This window comes from Perognathus longimembris, chromosome 13, assembly GCF_023159225.1.
Source record: "Perognathus longimembris pacificus isolate PPM17 chromosome 13, ASM2315922v1, whole genome shotgun sequence".
Lineage (NCBI taxonomy): Eukaryota > Metazoa > Chordata > Mammalia > Rodentia > Heteromyidae > Perognathus > Perognathus longimembris.
In genome coordinates this window covers 37,479,739-37,503,220 of record NC_063173.1, presented here as the reverse complement: position 1 = coordinate 37,503,220, position 23,482 = coordinate 37,479,739, and the positions used below count along the sequence as shown (strand labels likewise).

The 23,482-nt window shown below is 45.2% G+C and overlaps 1 protein-coding gene and 1 long non-coding RNA gene across 2 annotated transcripts in view; both read left to right on the top strand.

Annotated features, from left to right (window-relative positions):
* Abtb2 (ankyrin repeat and BTB domain containing 2) overlaps positions 1–23,482 on the top strand; it is a 166,073-nt gene that overhangs the window by 10,784 nt on the left and 131,807 nt on the right. The gene's annotated exons all lie outside the window — the stretch shown is intronic.
* LOC125361652 lies at positions 14–6,238 on the top strand. Its single transcript, XR_007212972.1, has 3 exons — positions 14–555; positions 2,172–2,183; positions 6,229–6,238. It is a non-coding gene; the product is annotated as an uncharacterized LOC125361652 (long non-coding RNA).

The window sequence follows — 23,482 nt, the reverse complement described above, 5'->3', positions numbered from 1 at the left end:
ACTTTCTTGCCTGGGCTGGCTTTGAACCTCGCTCCTCAGATCTCAGCCTCCTTAGTAGCTAGGATGACAGACAGAGGTGAGCCATCGGCGCCCAGCTGGATAAAGGTTTTAATAATCTTAAATGCTATATTGCTGAACCACTTGATAACTTATTTTTGTCAGGATTGGACTCCATAGGTCCCTGATGAGCTCCTCTGACAAAAATGTGAAAGATCACCAAGAGCTTAATCACTTTGGTGTTTGACCTATTGTAGTCACAGGAAGAATTTTCTTAACACTTAGAAAAAAAATAAACTTCCCTAAAGATATAACAAAAGTACATATCAAGTTATTAGTAGTCAGTGATTTGAATATTTGTTTCTAAAAGTGAGCTAAGATGAGTCTCCTGAGGGAAAAAGAAAAACCAATGAGGAAAACTGAACTCGAAGTACTAGAGATACAAAGCTTTGTTTGGGAGAGATTCCATTGGACCTCAGGGTGTAAAACACCTTCCACTTAGGAATAACAGCACCACACTTATGTCCAAGGCTTTGTTGGAGAAAAAAAGGTATTTTTGTGACGCGGATCCAACACAGGGCCTTGTGCATGCTGAACAAGTGCTCTACCACTGAGCATACCCCAATCCCTTTGTTGAAAGCTTTAGGATTTTTGGTTTGATGTGTTTTTGTTTTGTTTTGTTTTTTAGTTTGTATCTTTTAAAGTATGGAAACCAGCATTTGCTATGAGAGTTATTAGTAAGCCCAAACAAAGGCTCACATTGAGTACAAATGAACATGTGCACAAGTGTCTAGAACAATCCAGTGCAGAGAACTATGGATTTCAATCCAGAAAGTTCCAAACTAGAGCTTGCCCCCTGTGTGGCTAGAGTGACTCACTCCATCATTTTGGATCCCTTTCTTTGTCTGGTATGAAGATGTTGGGCTAGATTAATTCTCCGAGGGCCTTTCTGTCTCTCACCATGCTTCTGGACCCCACAAGAATACTGTGAAATCATTTTCCTAAGGTCAAGCCCTGTAATTAGTATCCTGGGGAAAGAAATGGCCCTGGATGGAGTTGGATGGGCTCTCTGAAGACCCAGCTGGGTAAGAGGACTGTACGCCATCTTTTTTATATTAGCATGAACTGTGAGTACTGTGCTTAGATTAGAGTTTGGCTCCCCCGCCCCTTCTCTGAGAAGGATGAGTTTGTGTGCTTTTTGGCTGACCTAAACGGCCTGACAGCTGTGTCCAGCCCCTGGCAGGCCATTGCTGTGGTGAGATCCAGCTCTGAGGTGACTTCATACAGCCGGTGTTTGAAGCTCACCCCTTCAGACTTGGGTATTTATAGCAGGGGAGCAGCTAGAGAAAAACAGAATTAAGCTACACCCTTCTTTATTCGATGTGGGACAGAGATGGTTATTGTGAGACGCTTAGAAGACAGCACTGTCTAATCCGGAGAGATATTTTTAAGTGCTGTGTGTGTTGCAGTTGGCAGGGCTGGTTTTTCAAAGAAGGAAAATGAGAGTAACTGAGGATGACAAGCTGCCAGGAATTCTGAAGGCCGGAGACATGGAGGGAGCTTAGTACCTCCAAAGTTCTAGCTCTCCTTCACCATCCCCAAGCCGAAGCAGGACTTGGGATAGGAGGTGAGGGAAATGAAATGGCTTGTGTGCCCCTCTTCCCCATCTATCCTTCCAGTCCCAAGTTGAAACATCAATGAAACGTCCTGGACAAGGCAGAATTGATGTCCAAGAGAAGAAAAAACAAAAGTTGCCTCTGTAAAACCCAGGCCCTCGTATTTCCTTCTCTACCTCCTCTGAGCTGCCGGCTGGACCATGTTGTAAAATGGGACGAGATTGGGAAACACGTTGCTTGCAGCTGTTGTTCTGGACTTCATCCTCCCAGGACAAGCTGGGCAAGCCAGAGATCTGCTGGCACAGTAGCAGGTGACAAGGCCCCCTGGGGCTAGAGCTGCCTCTGAAAGGCATAGGCTCAAGTGTCCTAGTTACTGTCTTCTACACAGCAGGTCCCTGAGAAGGCAGAGGGGAGTTAGAGGGAAACGACTATACACTAGAAGCGGGGAGAAAGTTCAGTTTGGGGCACATCCATTTATTCAGTCAATGAATATTTATTGAGCATTTACTGTGTGCTGGCTCTAAGTTGTGGTGAATCAATTAAATACCTGTCCTGCAGATAATGGTGACAGTAGGAATGCCACTGGAGGCTTCTGTGGCTGAGGAAGGCAGCTTTCAGGTAGAGGGCAGAGCAGGTTCCTGGTGGCTTTCAAAGGCACCTGTTGGCCATTGTGTGATAGGATCTTGGGGTTTTTGTTTTTGTTTCACTTTTTAACTTTATTTGCCTTGTTTTTTTGATAATGGATCTCACTATGTAGCCCAGATTGTCTTTGTACTTGAGATTCTCCTGTCTGGTCTTCCCAAGTGCCTGGATTACAGGCATATACCACCACACCCAGCTTACCTTGCTTGGCTTTTAATTCTGAGTAAGCTGGGAGCCACTGAATGAACTTGAGTGACATGATTTATTTTGCATTTTAACTGTGTCACTCTCTCTGCTGGAAATGACAGTATAGTATCAAGCATGGCAACAAGATGACCTGTTAGGAGGTTTTTTAGAATAATCTAGTTAAGAGGGGATGGGGCTCAGGCCAGATGGCCATGGAGGAGTTTGTGAATGTGTTTTGAAGTCAAGACCAATGACTTTGCCAACAGCTCAGAGGTGTGAGATAGAGGAGGAGAATGAAGTGCGACAGCAAGGGTTAGGTGCTGAGCTACTGGCCAGTGACTGAAGTATGGGAGAGGCAAGACTATGCCAAAGATCTGACAGGTAGCAAATGTGAGACTAGCTGGGGAGAAAGCCACCTTGAACTTCATTAATGAGATGAGCATTGCCTCCTTCCCAACTGAGCTGGGAAGTCTCCAGATGAGAGATTTCATTTCCAGTCTTTGGTTTGATGGCCTAAGAGCCCCTGAATTCTGCTTTCTGGCTTCTCTTCAGGCCACCAGCAGCCTTCTGTGAGGATCACCAGCTCTGTTGTTTCCTATCATTTACATGTGGTCTGTTTAATAGGGTCCAGTTGCTCTGTGGATCACTGCATTGGTCCTTCAGTTCTGGGAAAGTGAGATTCCATTCTCAAGCAGCTTTAGATTCTTGCTGGAGTGGGTTGACAAGCTTCAGGGACTGGGGCAGTGTCAGGGTGTTTGGGAGAACCCATGTTCCCCCAGAAGGCATAAGGAGGAGCAGGGAACCAGGTAGGTAGCTAAAAGCTGAGGTCTGAAGGCTGCCACTGCTGACTGAGAGCAGCTGCCTGGTGTCTCCAAGCCTCAGTTTAACTCTTCAGTTGCATGGGAGTATCATCATTCCTCTCATAGGGCCATAATCTCAGTGGTTCTTAACTCTAGATTCGCATTTGGATCATGCAGATCACTTAAAAATGAAAAGTGTGTGTGTGTGTGTGTGTGTGTGTGTGTGTGTGTGTGTGTGTGTGTGTGTGAAGGCTCCACCTCCAGAATTCTGAAATAAAGTCTGGAGTGGGGCCCAGACCGTGTGGGCAGAGTTCTCAGTGTCTGGTACGTAGGGAGCACTCAGACGTTAGTTATTATTAGTGGGCAGAGCATCATTGTTCCCGCCCCGCCCAGCTTCCAGGCTTCCCCTCACTTCCCAGCTATGCTGCTTTGGCCAGTTCTTCATCTGGAGAGATCCTCAAAGAGCACCAAGAAAAGCTGGACTTGTGAGGTTCCCCTGGGAAGGGACAAGTAAGACCTGGAACAGCAACAACATGCTATATCATACTTTTCTTTCCCCAGCAGGTAGAAATCAGTGAGTACTGTTAATTCCATCTTCTGGAGAAGGAAATAGACGTTATGTAACTCACTCAAAGTTACACAGGTTATAAGTGGTAGAGACTCTAATCTACCTCAGACTTTCTCATATCCCACCACCAACCAGAGAGGCCCAAGTGACAGTAGGGAAAGACACACAAGGCTTCAACCCAAGCTCTGTTGTCCTCATTCGCCCTGCTGCAGCCGGGCTTCTCCGCCTGTCCTCAGGAGTGGCTTGGGTGGGACTAAAGATTATGCAGTGATTTCCTGAGCAAAGAAATGAATGGGTTGGTCCCAGAGGGCGCGAGGAGCTGAAGCCAGGCCAAAGCAGCCTTCACTGTTCTGAACAACTGAGCCTTTTAGGTGCCTTAAAAATAGTACTTTGCTCAGCAGGGTGCCAAAGGGGGGACCCACAGGCCTGCGGTGTAGGGGTTTGTTTCTCTGTGTGTTTAAAGATCCATTCTGGGATGTACATTGCTTCTCTCTGTCCATGTGAATGAAACAGCCTCTGAGAGATGGTGTGGACTGGTTGCTTAAAATAGTTTAAGAGGAAGGATGTTTGGAAGCTTTGCACTCTCCAGTCTATTTCTTCTGAATTTATGACACCTTAGAGAATGCCTGGCCTGCTCTTGCTTACCCTCTGGCTTTTCCTTTCTACCATATTTTGAGCCCCGTGTCGTCCTAAACCAAAGTCATTTGTCACCAGGAAAAAAGTGGCAACCTTTCCTGAGTAATTTAGTTGGGATCCTTTGGTGCTTTTTTTAAATTTTAAGATGAAAATCTAATGAGAGGCCATTTATTTGGAAATTGGCCATTTCTCTCTTCCAGCTGTGAGGTTCCAGCATCACAGCAGAGGTGTTTGTTCTAGAATGAGAGGATTTTGTGTTGGCTTTTTTTTTCTTTCTCTTTTTCCTTTTTCTTTTGCATTAAGGCCTGACAAGTACAACGTGAGAAAATACACAGCCCTGCTCTCTTCAATAATGTGGCCACTAGCCCCCGGGTGGCTAATTAAGTTCAAATTTAATCACATTTGATAAGGTTACAAATCTTCTCCTCATCACACGAGTCACATTTCCGGCACCCAATGGCCCCCATACGGGACAGGACCAATATAGAACATCTCCATCATCCCCGACAGTTCTATGAGACAGTGTGGCCATTAGACTGGGTCATCAGCAGGTCACTTGGGGCCAGCTTCCTGGGTTTTCGCAGACCTCAAGTGTTTGCGCCATGCCCTGGCTTTCTCGAAAGCTCTGTTTGCAGACGCTGGAAGATTCATGGCAGTCGAGATGAAGGCCATTGATTCTTGTGGCTCTAACCTCTGGACCCCTGTCATGAGGGAATGTTTTATGCTTTCCAAGCTGTGTGGTCTAGGGTGAGTCACTTCGGTTCTCTGAAACAGTTGCCTTATCAGAGAAATGGTGATTTCAAAAATAAGGCATTGGTTGGGGGTGGGGGTGTCGGGGGTGGGGAGGAATGTGGCTTGCCTGCAATGCATGAAGCCCTGGGTTTGATTCCTTGGTATCACATTAACACAGAAGAATAAGTTAACTTATTTTTTAAAAATAAGGCATGAGGAATCCCATGAGGATTAAGCAAAATGTCAAAATATATCTAAAACCATCAGCAGAGCAGTTGACGCTCAGAGGACCTCCTGTGTTGCATTGTCTCACAGCAAGGGGTTTGGGGATGGGGGGCGGAGGAGGCAGGTTTCCATTGCAGGTAGATGCTGTTGAGGTTTGTAAAGTATGAGGCCAACCCAAGGAGTGGGCTTGCTATGTTCACTGCTGCTGTTCCTGTGTGTTCCTGTGGGTCTTGGTTCTGCCACTTCCCTGTGCCTTCCTCCCCACCCTCACCCCCACCCCCGGCCTCCTCTCGCCCTTCTACCTCTTGAGGGAAGCTCTTTGAAGAGGCATTTTGTCCAAAGGCAGATTGTCAGCATTCTCTTGGGCAGCTGCCACCATGGGAACTACTTACTGCAGGAGTCTGGGGCTCTTGGAGCTTTCATTGTACTCCACAGGTTTAGGTTCCGTGCATTTCACATGGCTTGTGGTCCTTCTGCAGCTCTTGTTGAGAGGATCAAAAATTACTGAGCCTCCATTGTGGTATTGGCAGCGGGTAGCTTTGGGAGAGCCTTTGGGAAACAGCAAGAAACATGAGAAGCCTCCCTTGAGCTGTAGAAGGGGCAAAGACGATATTTGGTCATATTGGGGGGCCCTGGGTTAAAATCTTGACCCTGCCATTCATTCACCCAGATCATTCGTTTAATTATTTAATCTTCCTAGGCCTCAATTCCTCATCTCCTCATCCTGTAAAATAAGGATAATGCTTGAGATCTACCCAGCAGAATGGTTGTGAGGGTTAAGTGACATGACATAAAATAAAGCATCTAGCCCAATGCTGGCACATAGCAGCCCAGGGGGAGCCACTGTTGTCACCCTTGTCACCTGCGACAGCATTTGGTGAGCTCTGCCCTCTGGTGTTTTCTGGTTGAGGATGTATTATCTGTTTTGTCAGAGGAAGTAGTCTTGAGGGGGTTCACACTTAGAGTGAATGTGTAAATTGAATGTGTGGAACATAAACCCCATGAAGCCTCTTCTGTCTCCTAACCCCCTCCTGAAAGATGACGAGGATAGAAAGTATGACAGTGCAGTTGTCATTTAGAGCCTCACACGGTGACCACCTCCAGCTTTAGACTGTGTAACAAGTCCCCACCCAGTGGCGCAGTGTAATCAGAGCTGGATTCTTTCTATAGGATTCCTTTGTGGTGTGACACGCCCATGTATTATGCCATTGCCAACCCTTTTTTAAAATCACACCCAGCATGTGCTAAATCTGCCACTTGCAACAAACTCTAAATAACTCGGAACCGTTTGGAGGGGATCCGATCATTTTTGTCATCATAACTGTAGCAAGTGATGGGTTTAAATTGGGGGAATCCAAGTGCCACTGGGAAATAATAATAGCTCAGCTCTCCTTCTACTGAGGCCCTCCCCACTCACAAAAGAAGCAACTAAGACAAAGAAGGGATGGTCAGGGGGCCAGGAAACTACAGTGCGATGCCATTTGAGTGATTTGGGCCTCACTGTGTCCCCATTACCCACCCACTGACCCAGCTGCTCCTGTCCTTCCTGGGCTTCCTTGGCACTGACAAGTCACTCATGGTTAATGGGTAACTTTGACTCTTCTTACCAAATAGTTGCTTTGTTATCTGTGCTGTGGTCTCTTGCATCCATTATCAACACAGCTGTCCAACCTCAAAAGGAGAGAGATTGTGTGTGTGTGTGTGTGTGTGTGTGTGTGTGTGTGTGTGTGTGTGTGTGTGTGTGTACCTGCAGCATAAGCCCACCCATCGCTTCCTCCCTCCTACACGACAGGAGACCCTGAAGGCAGTCATTTCTAGACTGGCTAATACATCTTGAGGCATTTCAAGTTTTTGTGCTCTAGAACTTACCCTGGACATATTAATTTAAAGCATTTGAAAGCTGGGCCAAAATAGCTGCAGGAAATGTACATTTTTAGTGCTCCTTGGAGTGATGGGATGATCAGGCAGAATTGGGGATCCCATCCCACATTACTAAGGGGTAGTTAGGTTTGGGGCGGGACTTCCCTTAGGGGGTGCCTCAAGCCCAGGGGCACAGCTTGGGTAAGACCTGGCTGAGGGAGCTGGTCTGAGGCTGCCTTCGGAGCATCTCTCTGAGTGTGGGATGGAGACATGGTCAGAGCAACATGGCGGGCACATGGGGGAGGTGATGAGGATGGGTGTTGTCTTAGCAAAGATAACAGCAGCCAACAGTCTGGTTCAGTCTTCTCAGTCACATGTGATGAGGTGTGGTGATATTTGTCAAGTGTCCTCTGTAAGAGGAAAATTCCAATGATTGGAAACAGATCAAATAAGGTTCCCAGATTGTGCGTAGAATGTCAGAGGTTTTCAAGACAGAGCTCTGTGCTATCTCAGTGAATGGACTGCCCGCAGGCCCCTCCAGCCCTGGCTTTTAGAGCCTTTTTATTTCCCTCTGGACCCAGGCAAGACCAACACTCAGCTATGTTCTGCTTCCTGAGGCTGTTTGGGTTTTGATCTGCCTTGCTCCTCCTTGCCCCCAGCCTCCTTCCTTGCTCAGCCCTGTTCTCTCCTGCCCTACTCCCTGGCAGCTACTCTGCCTGCATGGGCTTTGCACAGGGGCCTTCCCTGGTAATTCTTGGAACCTTCTGCGAAAGCTGCAGTCACCACTGTAGGTGCAAAGGCGGGCCTCAGCTGAGTCGGCATGCATTGTATTCTGGCTGCTCCTGCCTGCACAGTTGTCCCAGGAAGGCTGAGAGGCAGCAGCACCATGGGCAGAGGGTATACAACGGCAGCCTGACTGCCTGGCTTAGGTCCTGGATCCACTTGTTCCTTGACAAGTGACTTTGTGTCTCTAGGCCTCACTTGATTTGGGTGGTAGCACGACCTGACTGCTAACAGGAAGAAATCACAGCTTCATACACAAATTAGCTTGACCCTTACCTGGGCTGCTTTCTTAATATGATGTGGAGCAGTTTCCAGCCTGTGTTTGCTGTTGTTATTGTTGTTGTTGTTGTTGTGTGTGTATGTATGCACATGTCAGCACTGGGGCTTGAACTAGGACCTGAGCCCTGTCCCTGAGCTTTGTTTGCTCAAGGCTAGTGCTCTACCACTTGAGCTACAGCTCCACTTCTGTAATTTTGGTGGTTAGTTGGAAAGAAGTCTCATGGCCCTTCCTGTCCAATCTGGCTTTGAACCTTAATCTTCAGATCCCAGTCTCCTCAGTAGCTAGGATTACAGGCATAAGCCACCGGTGCTTGGCTTGTTTGTTTGTTTTTAATCCATAAAAAGACACACAGTTGAGTGAGGGAAGGGGTGACATTGTCCAAAAAGAATTGTACTCTTTACCTGATTTATGTAACTGTAACCCCACTACTCTATATATCACCTTTATAATAACAATTTTGTAAAAGGACACATGGTTGTACCTGCCATATGTGTTGTAAAGGTGAGATGTGACAACGTAGGCAAAGGTTTCATGAGCTGTGTGGGACTTAGCTGCTAACACAGGACTAGGAGGAACAACATGAATGGAATGAACCTTAGGACTATCATAATGAAAAACAAAATCAGCCCAAAAGATCATACATGTTGCGATGCCATTTTTATAAAGTTAAAGTTCTGAAGGTTAATGCTAAAGGGTCTCAGAAGTGCTGTACAGGTCAAACAAATAAAATGTGGAAGGGAAAATGAAGAGACAGAACACATGGACACTGGCTATGCCATGGGGATGGGGAGAGGAGGGGCTACCCAGGGAACCCCATATGGTTTAGCTATAGATGGTTGTCATGTCTCTAGCCTTTTGGTTTTGGAGGTGAGCTCACATTATTATAACTAATTAAAAATGGTCACGAACCAAGGATTATGATAAATGCATGCACCTAAGGTTAAAAAAATTAGTGGGTTCCCAATAGGTGGTTGCTATTTATTATTAGTATGCCCTGAGCCACCTGAACCATGCTGTAAGTCACCACAGTACCCTTTGAGATTGCCTGTCATTTATGCAAAATAGCCCCATGAACCCAGTTTTCCCTCCTCCGGCCATAGTGGCTTCCACTTGGGGCACACAGAACTGTTGGGGTGTTTAAGTTTCTTGTTTCTCAGGTCTGGTGCAGTGCTTGGGCATAAGCACCCCCTGTGAGTTTAAGCCTGCTGAACAAAGACGGGGCTGTTTAGTCCTCACTGTGCCAGATGGAAGGCTTTCATTAGTCACTCTAGGAGCATTCACGTTAGCTGGGAGATTTCCTTTCCAAGGGAAGGAAACGTTTGGCTTGGATTCGATGGTGTTTGTCTTGGGATGATCGGAGCTCTTTCTGCTTTCATTGCCACCATCAAGCATCATGACCTTTGCCTATGGCAAAAAGAACCCATGGTTCTTTTCCCTTACTGGATAGGGAAGCATAGAGGAGGACGATGCCCTTGTCACGTGCTTCCCAGACGATGGCGTCCAGGTAGAAACCATTTTCATGTCCAGTTCCTCTGCTGAACAGGACATAGTAGAGGAGACAAGAATGCAGGCTTTAGGGAGACCTGTGTGTTTTGAGATAGGCATTATTTGCCTTTCTTACACGTATATTTTGAATTTTTTGTGTGTGCCAGGCTTAAGCTCAGGGCCTCATGTTCTTGCTTAGTTTTTTGGGGGGAAAAGGCTAGTATCTATACTATTTGCATCATGGCTCCACTTCCACTTTGCTGATTAAATGGAATCTCACAGACTTCCCTGCCTAGGCTGGCTTCAAGTCATGATCTTCAGATCTCAGCCTCATGAATAGCTAGTATTATAGGTGTAAGCCACCAGTGCCTGGCTTTGCTTTCCCTATATTTTCAGTTGAGTTGCAAATAGTGTTAAATCTTAATTTCAGATCTCAATGAATTTTCACCCAGGTCACAGTCAAGATCGAAGGAAAGTGTCCTGTGGCCTTTCCCCATTAGAGCTCCTCTCTCACCCCAAATTCCCCTTTATTCTAACTTTTGTTGCCATCAATACTTTAGCCTTTTCTTGAGCCTCTGGGGAGTACAGGGATTTTATTAAAACTTTATCAGCCTTAGTTTATGTACAACAGCAAGAGTATAGAGCTGTGTCACAATATTGAGTTGGGAGACTCATATGATAGCACAAGTGATATATTTATAAAAAATTTGTCAAACAGGTAACCCTTGATGGAGGCAAAGCTATGTGTTGTATGTGATTGTTGTTGATAGCTTTAGTGATTTTTTTGCCTCATCCAGAAGAGCTAGGCTTCCCCTCCTGCTAACTATTATCCATGGGTTTCCTGGGCCCTCCATGCCCCTTGGGTCCTGTCTCTCTGAACATACTTCCAACTGGTACCTTTCTAGATATCATACTAAAACTAGTTCCTGCCTAAGATGGCAGAGGAAATGGACAGGATTTGCAATAGTTCTGCTGCTGCTGCCTCTGTTTCAAAGATAGTCTGTTTGCTTTATCAGCAAAATCAACAGACACATTGCTGGACTGCAGGCTGGGCTGGCCTTCCTCCCCAGGATGAGTGGGTAGGCAGGGGAACACCAAGATTCACTAGTGTCAGGGGTTGGTTGTATGAGTTTAACAGAAGCAGCAGCAGCAGCAACAGCAGGGTCACTTTTAGCTTTCCAAAAACAAAAACAAAACCCCGTGCCCTTGTGACTACCCAAAAGTCTACAGTTATAATTCATTTCCTTAACTAGGTGTGGAGGATAATGCCTGGGCTGTGGGAATGTACTTGGGGAAGGTAAGAGTTTACCTGGTATGATTCCATTTGCTTTCATCTGAATGGCTTTTTATCAGACCCTTTCCTGTGAGCAGGCCTTCATGAAGGACAAGGGTAGGAGGCCCAGAGAGGTTACAAGGGCAAATTGCCCAAATCTGTGATGTAGTCTGGAGCCACAGTCTGTCCACAGACCACTCTTCACACATTCACCAAGCACTTATTTTATGTCAAGTGCTGTGTCAGAATAGAGGTGTGAGAGTTTATGGTCCGTGCCCTTCAGAAGCCCTGAGCTGGAGAGTGAGCACCTAACAGTGCTGTGTGCTATGCTAGGAAGACCATGGTCCTTAAACCAGAGAGGGGGCTGGGACTTACCCAGTCCTGGAGGTAGTGTCATTTGGGCAGAGATCTGAAAGACACTAGAAGTTAGGTCTTGGACATCTAAAAGCCTGTGACCCATGCCAGGATATTTCTTAGACTCTACTAAGAAATGCATTTCCAAGGATAACTTCTGCCTACCCCTTAACTGAGGGGGTTCTCTCTCTAAAACTACTAGGCATTTGCTACGTGGCATCCCATTGATTTGTTACCCCTACCTTGTAGATCCTCTGCCTCCATGTGGTGTTGTTTTCTGGCCTTGCAAATGATCTTCATTTCCCTCTGAAGTAAGCAAAAGAGTCTGGGTAGGAAAATTTGTTTGAAGACTTTGTAAGAGCCTAACCCCACTACAGAGCTGGAAGAGAGATACATGTTTGTTGTGGAAGAGATACCCACTTGGCATCCCTTGTGTGGCCAGCCATTGCATAGGGATCCAGCGCGCCAAATTGCTTCAGTTACCATGGGATCCAGACCGAGACAGGAAATCATGGTAGGATGGGAAGGAATCCAAGATATACATGGCTGGCATACAGGCTGCAGTTAGAAAAGGGAGTAAGAGAACAGTCCATCTATTTTCCTAAGCCAGTCCTGCAGCGTCAAATGGGGTTGTTTTCCAAGACTCCTTACATTTTTATGGCCCTGATTTTCAAGCTTTAATTTTTTCCACATTAAGCAATACTTAGGTGATTTGAAGTGATCCTTTCATATGTTTGTGGGGAACACATCTTAAGCTTGGTGTGTGTGTGTGTGTGTGTGTGTGTGTGTGTTTAAAGCCTTCAAATTGTTAAGGAATCAGACCCTTCAAGTTGGAGGGACTTTTCCCTCCAGTATCTTTTGGGTTTCAAGAGAGTCATCTCTCTCATGGGCTGGGGATATGGCCTAGTGGCAAGAGTGCCTGCCTCGGATACACGAGGCCCTAGGTTCGATTCCCCAGCACCACATATACAGAAAACGGCCAGAAGCGGCGCTGTGGCTCAAGTGGCAGAGTGGTAGCCTTGAGCGGGAAGAAGCCAGGGACAGTGCTCAGGCCCTGAGTCCAAGGCCCAGGACTGGCAAAAAAAAAAAAAAAAAAGAGAGTCATCTCTTATCATGAGCAGCCCTTTTGAAACCCAGCACCCCCATTTGTTGGGGTGTGTGCCAGTGGAAACAGGAAGGGCCTACTGCAAGTCAGTACTTTTCACAGCTGGATTGCTTGGAAATATCTGCCACCTCATCCAGCAACTGATATTTCTCATTCATAAAGGAGCTCATTTGCATCCTGCCCATGAAGGCACTGAGAAACTGAAAATTCAGGAAGAGGGTCTGATAGGTACTTCTGCAAGACGTAGCAAGGGCTGGACTGTGTGGAGCTTGGGAACACTTCCAGGACTTCACAGGAACATTTAACGGGTTTACTGTTAATAACATTTCCCATGAGCCACCCAGTTCAGTAGGGGCTTTGAGACCCTCTCATATTTCTTGGAGAGTGTGCTCAACTGTTGACAATGTGACAGTTGTATGCTGTTTGTACCCCGTTGCCCAATGACAACTCCTTCCTTCTCTTCCTCCTTTCCTCCCGCCTTCCCTCCTTCCCAATCTGAATATAATTTATCAGTTAATTTCATTTCAGTGAGTTTTTTTTCCTTTAGCTCACACTATGACATTGTGACTATAGCTAGTAGAGAGCCAGGAGAGAGGTGCTGACTGCAGTCCTTAATAGCAGTGCAGTTCTTACTGTATCCTCACATTCTTTCTCCTTTGCTATCACAGTTGTTATTGGCATTTACTGTCTCTATGTCAGTACCTAGCTAAACCCTTTATAAAGTTTACCTGATTGGCACAACTTTATGCTGTAATCCTTGGACTTATTAATAAGCCTCTAATTCCAAACCACATAGCTAGTTGAGGGTGGACTAGGGATACAGTTCTACCTGATTCATAGATAGTATTTTTGAGGACCATGCAGTACTAACTTCTAGGCCTGCTGTGTAGAAGACTCCATTCTCTTAGAGAAGAAAATGAGGCATGGAAGAGCTTATTTGAGGTCTTATGGGCCAAGGAGTGGCCAAGAAAGCAGTGTTTGGTCCCTACCCAAAACCTACGTAGCTGAGCAGTAGTCGACTGAAGTGAGATCTCTGCACCTCCTAAACCAAGCAACCAGTTGGCCAGAAAGATCAGTCCTGCACTCATCCTTCAAAGTAGACAAGAAGGAGTTCTGGGAACCCATCACATCTTTTTTATATTCCAAGTAATTTGACTAAAGCTGAGAAGCCATAAAATTGCCTCTTATAAGTGCACTTCTGTCTAAAATTTATGTGTCAGGACTCTTTGCAGGTCACAGGCACTGTTCAAACCAATTTAAGCAGAGGAAATTTACTGTTTATTTAAAAGGTTTCAGATGTGCTCAGGGGTTCAGTAGTGTCTTTGAGGCCCTTGTTTGCTCTCTTCTCTCCTTTCTCTCTTTTCTCTCTCTTCTCTCCTTTCTTGTTTGATCTAGGGTTGCCTCCATTTTGACAGCCTTTACCTCATGATTGTAGATTTGCTGCAGCAAACCTTGCTTTGAAGAACAACACTAGGGAATAGGCAACTTGGCTTTCTTCATAGCTCAAACAAAAATCCTGGACTTGAGTCTCATTGGCTCTGATTGGCCTGGCTTAGGTCATGTGTCCATCATTGAACCAATCATTGTAGTCTGGGGTAACACACCTCATGGTCTGAGATCATAGGTGGTTGTGAATAGAAAAGACAAGGATGGATGTTGTAAAGACAAAATGCTGGGAAGGAAAACTAGGATGAAAAACGTTCATCATAGAGAAATGCACGTGCCTCATTAGGTTGGGCAAGGTTAACTTTCTTTGAAGTTTATAACAGACCATTAATATGGTGTTTTTCTCTCTCTCTTTTTCTTTGTGTGTGTGTGTGTGCGCGCGCACGTGCATGTGTGTGTGTGTGTGTGTGTGTGTGCACGTGAGCATGCGCACTGGTGCTAGGGCTTGAACTGGGTGCTGTCCTTAGATTTTTTCACTCAAGGCTGATGCTCTACCACTTGAGTCACTGCTCTACTTTCAGCTTTTTGCTAGTTTATTGGAGCTAAAAATCCCACAGATTTTCCTGCCTGGGCTGGTTTTGAACCATGATCCTTCAATATCAGCCCCTTAGTAGCTAGAATTATAGGTGTGAGCCACCAGCACCCAGTTATGGTATCTTTGTTGATGCTATTAGAGCAATTCTTATTTGTTATGTCCACTGACCTCAGTATATAATTATTCTAATGGAACTTTTCCTCTCTGGAAGAAAGCACTTCTTTAAAGCTCCTCTTAAATATTCAGATGGCAGGTTTCAGTGAGAGAGCCATTTAAGTCCTAACTAGCTCAGAGACTGTTTATTTCTGGCTTAATGGTATCTCAAATTATTCCAGATGAATTAAAACTGCTACTTGTCTTGCCTTCCAATCTATCTCCAATTCAATGCCACCTTGACATGCTTGAAGTTTTTAAGTAAGATTTCTCGGTCTCAAATATGAAAAAAAGATTAATCTCCTAGATCTTTTGTTTTTAATCAGCTGCAGATGCAAGTAAAAGGTGTGACAATATAAGGCACCAGGTATTTACAGGATCCTGGATGTCTTAAGTGGCTAATTGACTTTCCATTTCAGAACTAAACCAGACAATGAAAGGTCTTATTAAATATTCCCTTTGAAGTACTTACAGTTAAGTAGATCCAGATAGTGTGAATGCTGAGCCAACAAGGGCACCATAAATGCCTACTCTGCGGCCAGCTCCACTGCACCCACTGCAGCCACTGCAGGCAGCATGGGGGACAGGAAAGGCATAGTTTCTTCTCTGGAGGAAGAAGTGATCCAGTTGGGCTAACAATGGAAACTGTTTATTCAGCAGTTACTGTATGTGAGTGCAGGTATGAGGCTAAGGACTTTGCCTATACTGTCTCACTTAATCTTCATAGCACCTGCAGGAGGGCAGGGACTGGTATCCTTATTTTACAGAGGAAGTCACAGAGGCTTGAGGAGATTAAGCAACCTGCCCTAAGTCACCAAGCAAGGAGTATCACAGCCAGCCTTACCCTGAAACCCTTCTAGCTGCAAAGCCCACGGCCCTCACTACAGTGCCATGGACAGACTGTCATTACAGGATTTCTCAGTCTCAAAAGTACATACTCTTATGAGAGCAGATTTCATCACTGGAGGCCTAGGAAGAAAGAAGATTGCCTTTCTTCTGGGGCCAATGCCTTTCCAGAAGGAAAATACTAGGTGGGCCCCCAGCCAGCCTCTCTGATACATGTGATCTCTCCATCTGTCTGACTTCTGACTCTCACTGCTGGTCCAGTCTGTCTGTAACCCGGACAGTGGGACTACCAAGCACAAGCCAAATCTTTCTCCTGGAATTAACTAGGCTTCCTTTGCCCAGGGCTGCCAAGGCCACCTTGATGTCAGTGTTTTCACACATAGGGCTAGATATGACACACGTGTGAGTGCAGACAGCATAGGGTTGGAGGTGTTAAACAGACTGTGAGGAGTTGGGTCTGGGTCTGGGAGGCGAGACAGCAGACAGTGCATGCTAACCATGCACACATGATTGCCAGGGGGCTGGAAGCGGGGCGGGGCGGGGGGGGGGGGGGAGCGGGGACGGACAGTGTTTAAACCAGATCCTGCCAAGATTGTAGAAGCAGAAAACATAATCCAGGACTCTTTCTCCTGGTCAGGTTCTCTATTTTCCAGGATTCCCCCATCCCCCGCTTGCATAGTTTCTTTTGGAGGAAATATATGTGAATGAGGGAGAAAGAGTTAAAGGGGGGTGGCGGGATTTTTTTTTCCCTGAAATCATGACAGCATGTATGTGGAGGCCTACCTATACCATAATAGAGTTGAGAATTCATCTGCAAAGAATGAGCATATCGTCCTGGCCTGAGGATGGCTTTCTCAAGGTCCTTGATTCCTGTCACTTGTTTGCATTTTTTTTTTCTTTGAGTGATTTACCTTCAAAAGCGAATTGAGATTTGAAGAGAATTGGGGAGTTGAGATAACTGAATGGCTCTTCATCCCTTGTCATTTTCTTTGCTCTGAAGTCTACTTTATCTGATACTAATTAGAGCCACTCCAGCTTTCTCTTGAGATGTGTGTCTATAATGTAATTTTCCATACATTGAATTCGAACTATATTGTATTTGAAGTGAATTGCTCATAAATGGCACAGACTTGCATTTTCTTGTTTATCTGACCTCACAATCTGCATATGAACTGGTGTAGTTAGGCTGCTTACATGTAGTGTGATTTTTTTTAAAATCTATTTGGATCTGGGTCTACCATTTTATCCTTTCTCTTTGTTCTCTGTTTTTGTTCTTCTCTTCCCCCTTCCTTGCCTTTACATTTTGTTACTCATTTAAATTTTTTTGTTGTATGTTTTGACCATGTATCTCTTTGGAAACTACTTTTCAGTTCTCTAGTATTAAAAAAACACATGTAAGTTCACACAATGAACTCAGAACCAGGATCTTCATATTATAAGCAGAAATATGTAGAAATTTCACAGCCATACAGGTCACTTTCCTCTCTACATAAAATCTAGTTTGCGAGGAGATTGTTCTAGCCTGCTAATCAGAGCACAGAGAGGGGAGATAAACTTGGAAGAAATGCACAGTCAGTACCATTTCAGTTGATTCATTTAGGAAATATTTATATTCTATCTGGGGCAAGAGAATCTCCTTCTGGTTATATAATCCATAAACCAATGTTAGTGATTGCTAACTTCTCTGAGAATTTACGGTGTGCCATGAATAGTTTTAACTTGTCCATAGGCATTGTGTCATTGCTCCAGTCATCTTAGTATATATGCGCTGTAACTATCTGCACCTTATACATCAGGAAACAAGGTACTTGCCCAAGGCTGCCTGTCAGCAAATAGAACTTTGGACCAACTAATTTCATCCTTGTGCTGTCAGGTAGCTCAAATGCTCTATCACGTTCATGGACAACCCTGTTTTTAGGAGGCTCTCTTCTCTGAAACCAGTTTCCTTCACTTAATCCCTGTAAACATCTATAGGAAAACTTCTCTTTTACAAGAATTGCACACAGAATATCAACACCTGCAAAATGAACCTTGAACTGGGGTCAGAACTGGAAGGAACTTTAAATGCTGCTTTGTCAACTCCCTTTTCTGATGGTGACACTGAAGTAGAAGGAGGGGAGGCAGCCTCCCCTGGGGCACACAGTAGAGGCTGGGCTTGAGCTGAACGCAGACCCGCAATTCCTGCATTGGTGTCTTTGTGCCTTTTGTATACTGTTGGCAGAAGAGTGTGGGAAGCTGAATAGAAGCAGGCTGGAAATTCTGATCTGTAACCAAACAGAGACAGCTAGAGGTCCCCATAGGGAGCCCCTCCTTGCATGCCAAGCCTCAGAGGGATCTGGCAGCTGGGCTGTGCTATTTAATAGCCTTTTGGAGGCTGATCCAGTGGTCTGGGAATATTGCTCGCCAAGGCTGTGGTTTATTTGTAGCACTAGGTTTTGCATTTCCTGAAGAGGCAAAAATAGGAAGAATTGTCCAAGGGGCCAACTCAGTAAAACTGGCACCTGCTTTTTGGTAGCATGACCTAATATAGGAATGCCAAGTAGGTATCATTTCATGAGCTAAATCTAAACAAGTGATGATAACCATGGCACACAGAGTTCAACTTTAGGCTCAGAAGAGACAATCGGAGATCCATTGGTCAGGCCTGCCAAAGTTTAAGGAATAGTGACTAGAAACATGCCTAGCATACAGTTAAAGTAAGTCTTGGGTTTTAATTGCCATACAGTCAAATAATACCTACTCTCACTGCCCTGGATAGCTATGAGGATTAAGTAGAGATATATATTAAGATCTCATTAAGTGGTAGTCATTCTGCTTAGTGTTGGTAAAGACTCTTATTTATTTATTTATTTTTGCTAGTCCTGGTACTTGGACTCAGGGCCTAAGCTCTGTCCCTGGCTTCTTTTTGGTTTGGAAGTTTCTTTTCTTTCTTTCTTTCTTTCTAGTCCTGAGGACTGAAGTCAGGCCTGTGCACTGTCCCTGGCTTATTTTTGCTCAAGGCTAGCACTCTGCCACTTGAGCCACAGCACCACTTCTGGCCGTTTTCTATATATGTGGTGCTGAGGAATCGAACCCAGGGCTTCATATATACGAGGCAAGCACTCTTGCCACTAGGCTATATTCCCAGCCCCTGGTAAAAACTCTTTTTTTTTTGGCCAGTCCTGGGTCTCGGACTCAGGGCCTGAGCACTGTCCCTGGCTTCTTTTTGCTCAAGGCTAGCACTCTGCCACTTGAGTCACAGTGCCACTTCTGGCCATTTTCTATATACATGGTGCTGGGGAATTGAACCCAGGGCCTCATGTATACGAGGAAAGCACTCTTGCCACTAGGCCATATCCCCAGCCCCTTGTAAAGACTCTTAAAAGGAGAAAATTCAATTTATTCATTGGAACATTTGAGTGTCTTTGTTTTAGGCCTGATACTTGCCACATACTGAAGAATGATCACTTAAAACACACTTCTCATGGAGATTATTTTAAATGGAAGAAAAAGGCAGTAGCTAGTAATTAAACAAGGAAGATAACCTCAAAATAAAAACAAAAAATTATTCTCATAAGTTACAGAAGGATTTCAGAAGGAAAGCCCCTTTGAGAAAGTGACATTTGAACAGAGGCCTGAATATTAGCCAGAGCCAATAATTAAAAAAGAGTGGGAGATCATTCCAGAACATTCTGGGAAAGGATTTAGGGAGGATCATCTGTAATGCCTGGTATCTCTAATGCCAGTGATATTTACTACTCCCCAGAATGGTGATTGGTTTAGGGTTGGGTCTATGAAACAATTTAAGCCACTGGGGCATGAGGGAATCTACTGGGTAGGGCTCTGGAAGGGTTTTGATCTCTTAAAAAGATTACTCAAGCCTGGTGTCTGTGGCTCATGCCTGTAATCCTAGCTACTCTGGAGACTGAGATGTGAGGATCAAGGTTCAAAGCCAGTCTTGGCAGGAAAGTCTGTTAGATCCTTAATCTCCAATGAAGCACCAAAACAGCCAAAAGTGGGGCCGTGGCTCAAGTGGTCAAGCACTAACCTTGAGCAAAAAGGCCCAGGGACAGCACCCAGACCTTGACAACCCCAGGAAAGGCACACATATATAGAAAGGGTCACTCAAGTTTGTCTGTGGATGTGATATTGGAACCATAGAAGCAACCAACTACTAATGTGCCAAGAAAACAAGGAAATCAAACATCCTGAGGCAGACTAAGGTAGGAAAAGGATATTACTTGGGTCCTCCATGACTGTGTTTTTGTTGTTTATTTTTTGAGATAGAGTCTTGCTATGCCTCAGTGACAGCTAACCAGTCCTGAAAACATCATTCTTGGTACTTGTTGTCATAGGAGCTTACTATGCAATCCATTTTTTGTTGGGTTTATCTCTAAGTACATCCCAGTGATACAATCACCTAGTTTATAGGCATCTTTCTATGTAAAGCAGTATTATCTCTAATTGGTTTTCATTTCTTTGAGACTGAAAGATCAACCTTGGAACTCTATTATTCTTGTCCTCCTGCTTCAAGTTGTTGTTTTTTCCTAATTGGTGAGTTTATGTTTCTCCTTTTCCTATTGAATTGCTGCTAAACCTGGCACACTGCTTTGAATTTTTCCAAAAACATTTGGGAAGATTCAACTTCTGTGAAACTGGAAGTAGGAAGTTGTTCCTCCTCCCTTTGCAAAGACTTAACCTAAGGTAAAACATCTCTCTTGCCACTAGGCCATATCCCCAGCCCAAGGTAAAACATCTCTCAACCATAGAACTTTGTGAAGACCTTCGTGTGCCTTTAGAAAGAGGCGGGTGATTTGGGGAGGGTTGATGATATGCTACTGGCTAGAGGAAATACAGGGTCCTCAGGAGGGCATGAAACAAGCTGGGCTTGCCCAGGGGAGATATTTAGTTCAGATGTTATGGACACAGTTCACTTCAGCATACTTGTTCTCTAGGAAACAGTAATATTGCTTCTTCCTGATGAGAGTGAGGCTGGGAGAGGTTACTACTCAGCGCAAGGTGAGGGATTAACACCCAGCTGGCTAGCTCAGAGCCTACCCTGCTGACTACTTCACCAGAAGACAATGCCAAAACTTCCTGGTGTGTTGTTTGGGTCACTGCCTTCTGATCCCCAGTCTATCCTTGGTTTGGAGCTGTCCCAAATGCATGTTTCCCCTCCTCTAGCTAGCCCAGGATTTGCTGATCCTGAATGGACCAGCCCTCCTTGACAAAGTCAGAAGAAAGCCTGGATGAATTGTGCTATGTAGTGACATCTGAACATTGGGATTGTGAGAAAAGAGGAAAGAGCCAAGATTTCCTGTGTGTCCTATCCAGACAGCAGAGCATTGGGTTTCATTGCCTTGACCTAGGTCATCTGTTCTGACGTTCATAGTGCTCTCTGTCATTCTGAGGGGTTGCTAAGTGTTGTTTCTCTGCTCCAGGGACTTTTGCCATCAGCCTTGATGAGACAATGCTAGTCTCTGGCCCTAGGAACTCAGGCTAAAATCTCAAGCAATTCCTTTTGGAAAGTACACAGGCTTCCTTCCTTAGACCTAAGATGGTACATTTTGGTAATTCTCCATTAAGAGAAAAACAGTTTTGTTTCTCTAAATAGTGTGATTTATAGACTGCTAAGTTGCCCAAGAAAGACCTGGCAAACGACAAGTTGAATGTGCTTATCACATCGTGGGTCACCTGCCAAATACGAACACTGGGTTCTGACTCCCTCACTGGTACTAAATGAGAAATAATCCCCTGGGCTTTTGGACTATGTACTTACTGGACGATTCACAACCTAGGAAAAGCACCATCTTTTGGGCAGCCCAGAAATCTATTTTGGAATTTTGATGACTACTACATCATTGTGTATTTAATACCTAAGACTTAGAGTCACTTCCTGGTTCTGCCACCAGCCGATGGAGACTTTATGCCTGTCTCTTGGCCCTTGAAAACCTTTTTACTCCTTGGGGAAGTTTTGGAACACCATTCTTCTATGTGACCTTTGGGTTGCCTTTTAAATAAGTAACTTAATCCTTTTAACCAACAGTGTCTTCATCTGTTTTCTGTGGCTATCACTGATTAGCATAGCCTGGGTAATCATCAAGGTTTGTTTGGCTTATGGCTCTGGAGGATGGGAAGTGGAGTATCATAGAGCTGGCATCTGCTCATCATCTGGCACAGGCCTACTTTTTGCATTACAGCATGGCTGAAAGCATCACATGGAGGAACTAAGCAAGTGTGGCAGAGATAGCTTGCTCATATAACAAAGCTGTTCTTGTAAGATGTATCCATTGACAAGAGCAGGGTCCTCTAATTGAGTCACCTTCCAGAAGTGTCCCCTGTCAATGCTGCTACATGAGGAGGTTTCCAACATGTGAAATCTGGGTAACACATCCAAACTATAACATGGTTTCCTTTACTGTTGGCTATCAGCATCTGTTCATCCATCTTTGTCTCCTTTCGGAGCAGTCTCTAAACCCAAAACCAAGAAAAAAGGGGCAAGCTCCCAGCTCTCCTGCCTGAAGGAAGCATATTGTCTCCAATTGTAGGCAAGCCTGTAGAGACAATGAATGTGTCCTGTAAGAGTAAATGGCCATTGTGGAGCTATGAACAGAGGGTAGTAGTGTCAGAGGACAAGGGTTGCCTAAGTCAGGTTTCACCAGACAAACACGGTAGCTGGAATGACATGCTGAAACTCCCCAGGAAGGGCCATCTGGAGGTCCAGGCTTGGGACACACTATTCAGGGATTCTATGGGCATTTCTGATCACAACAATCTCAGCACAGTTCTGTAGTTGGCTGCCAGCCAGAGAGAATCAAACAGTCTTGTGAGCCTCTTCTACCCCAGGTCCATAGGAAGTTTGAAGTCCAGACCAATAGGGCTCAAATGTTTTGCCAACTTTTCCATGTTTCAGCAGTGGACACAGTAACTTGGCCTTGCTGTCTTCATGGCTTGGCCTAGGATGAAATATTTGTGACCAGCACATGTTTGCACTTGGTCACTGATTTAAGCTTGTGGGCTTGAGGGAGGGAATGACTAGCACATAGCACATGATCCCAAGGTGATCTTCTGCTTTGGCCTTCTGTGTGTGTGTGTGTTTCTGGTCTGGCACCAAAACTCAGACAGTACCCTGGGCTAGACTAGGAGTTGAGTTTAAAGTGAAACTGAGGTAAGGGTTTCCCTGCTCTGAGGAGTTCTAATATTGGCAGAGGACCTAGTGTTTTGGATAGTGTGGAATGAAAGGGTAAATGGGAGCCATTTATAACATTTCAAATAACTATGTGAACTTGCCAGTGTGTGTGACTTGTCTTGAAGCACAGCCTCATGCTGGTGCCTTCAGCTGAGAGCTGTCTCCCCTGCCACCTTTTATGTGGCTATGTGGCCTCTGCTCTCTATCCTCCTTGCCTCTTGGGGAGGGGGGCAGTCCCCAGAGGCTGGTGTCCATCTTGCCATCCTGGTAAATCAGAGAATCAGAGAAGCTTTTAGTCCTGGTGTAGCCATTTGGTCCCGTGTCAAAGTGTTTGTCAAAGCAAAATGATGTGGGTTTTTTTTCTCCCCCTAAAACTTTATAAAAGTCTAATTAACACCTTGAGGCTAATTGGTTAGAAATTGCTGTGTAAGCTGAGGTAAATGATACTAAACTACCCTGTTCCTTCTCTATGGAGAGAAGATCCTTGGTCACCTGGCTGGTAGACTTGTGTCCTTCTGTCAGAAGCACCAGGGAAAGCATGCAGAGTGGCAGCTCCTTCCAGTCTTAGCAGAAAACCAGACCCGATTTGTAGGAGGCCATGTGCCCTTTTGGACTAGAGCCATCCAGGAACGGTCGATGGGCCCCACCAGCCCAAGGGTGTGTGCCCTTCCATCCCTGCCAAGGGTTGTGGGTGAACTGTGGCTGGAAGGGAGAGTGTAGCACAGAGGAGAAGGGAGCTGATGAGGAGAGAAGAGAAAGGGGACCCAGAGAACATCTCTGGAAGGGATCTAA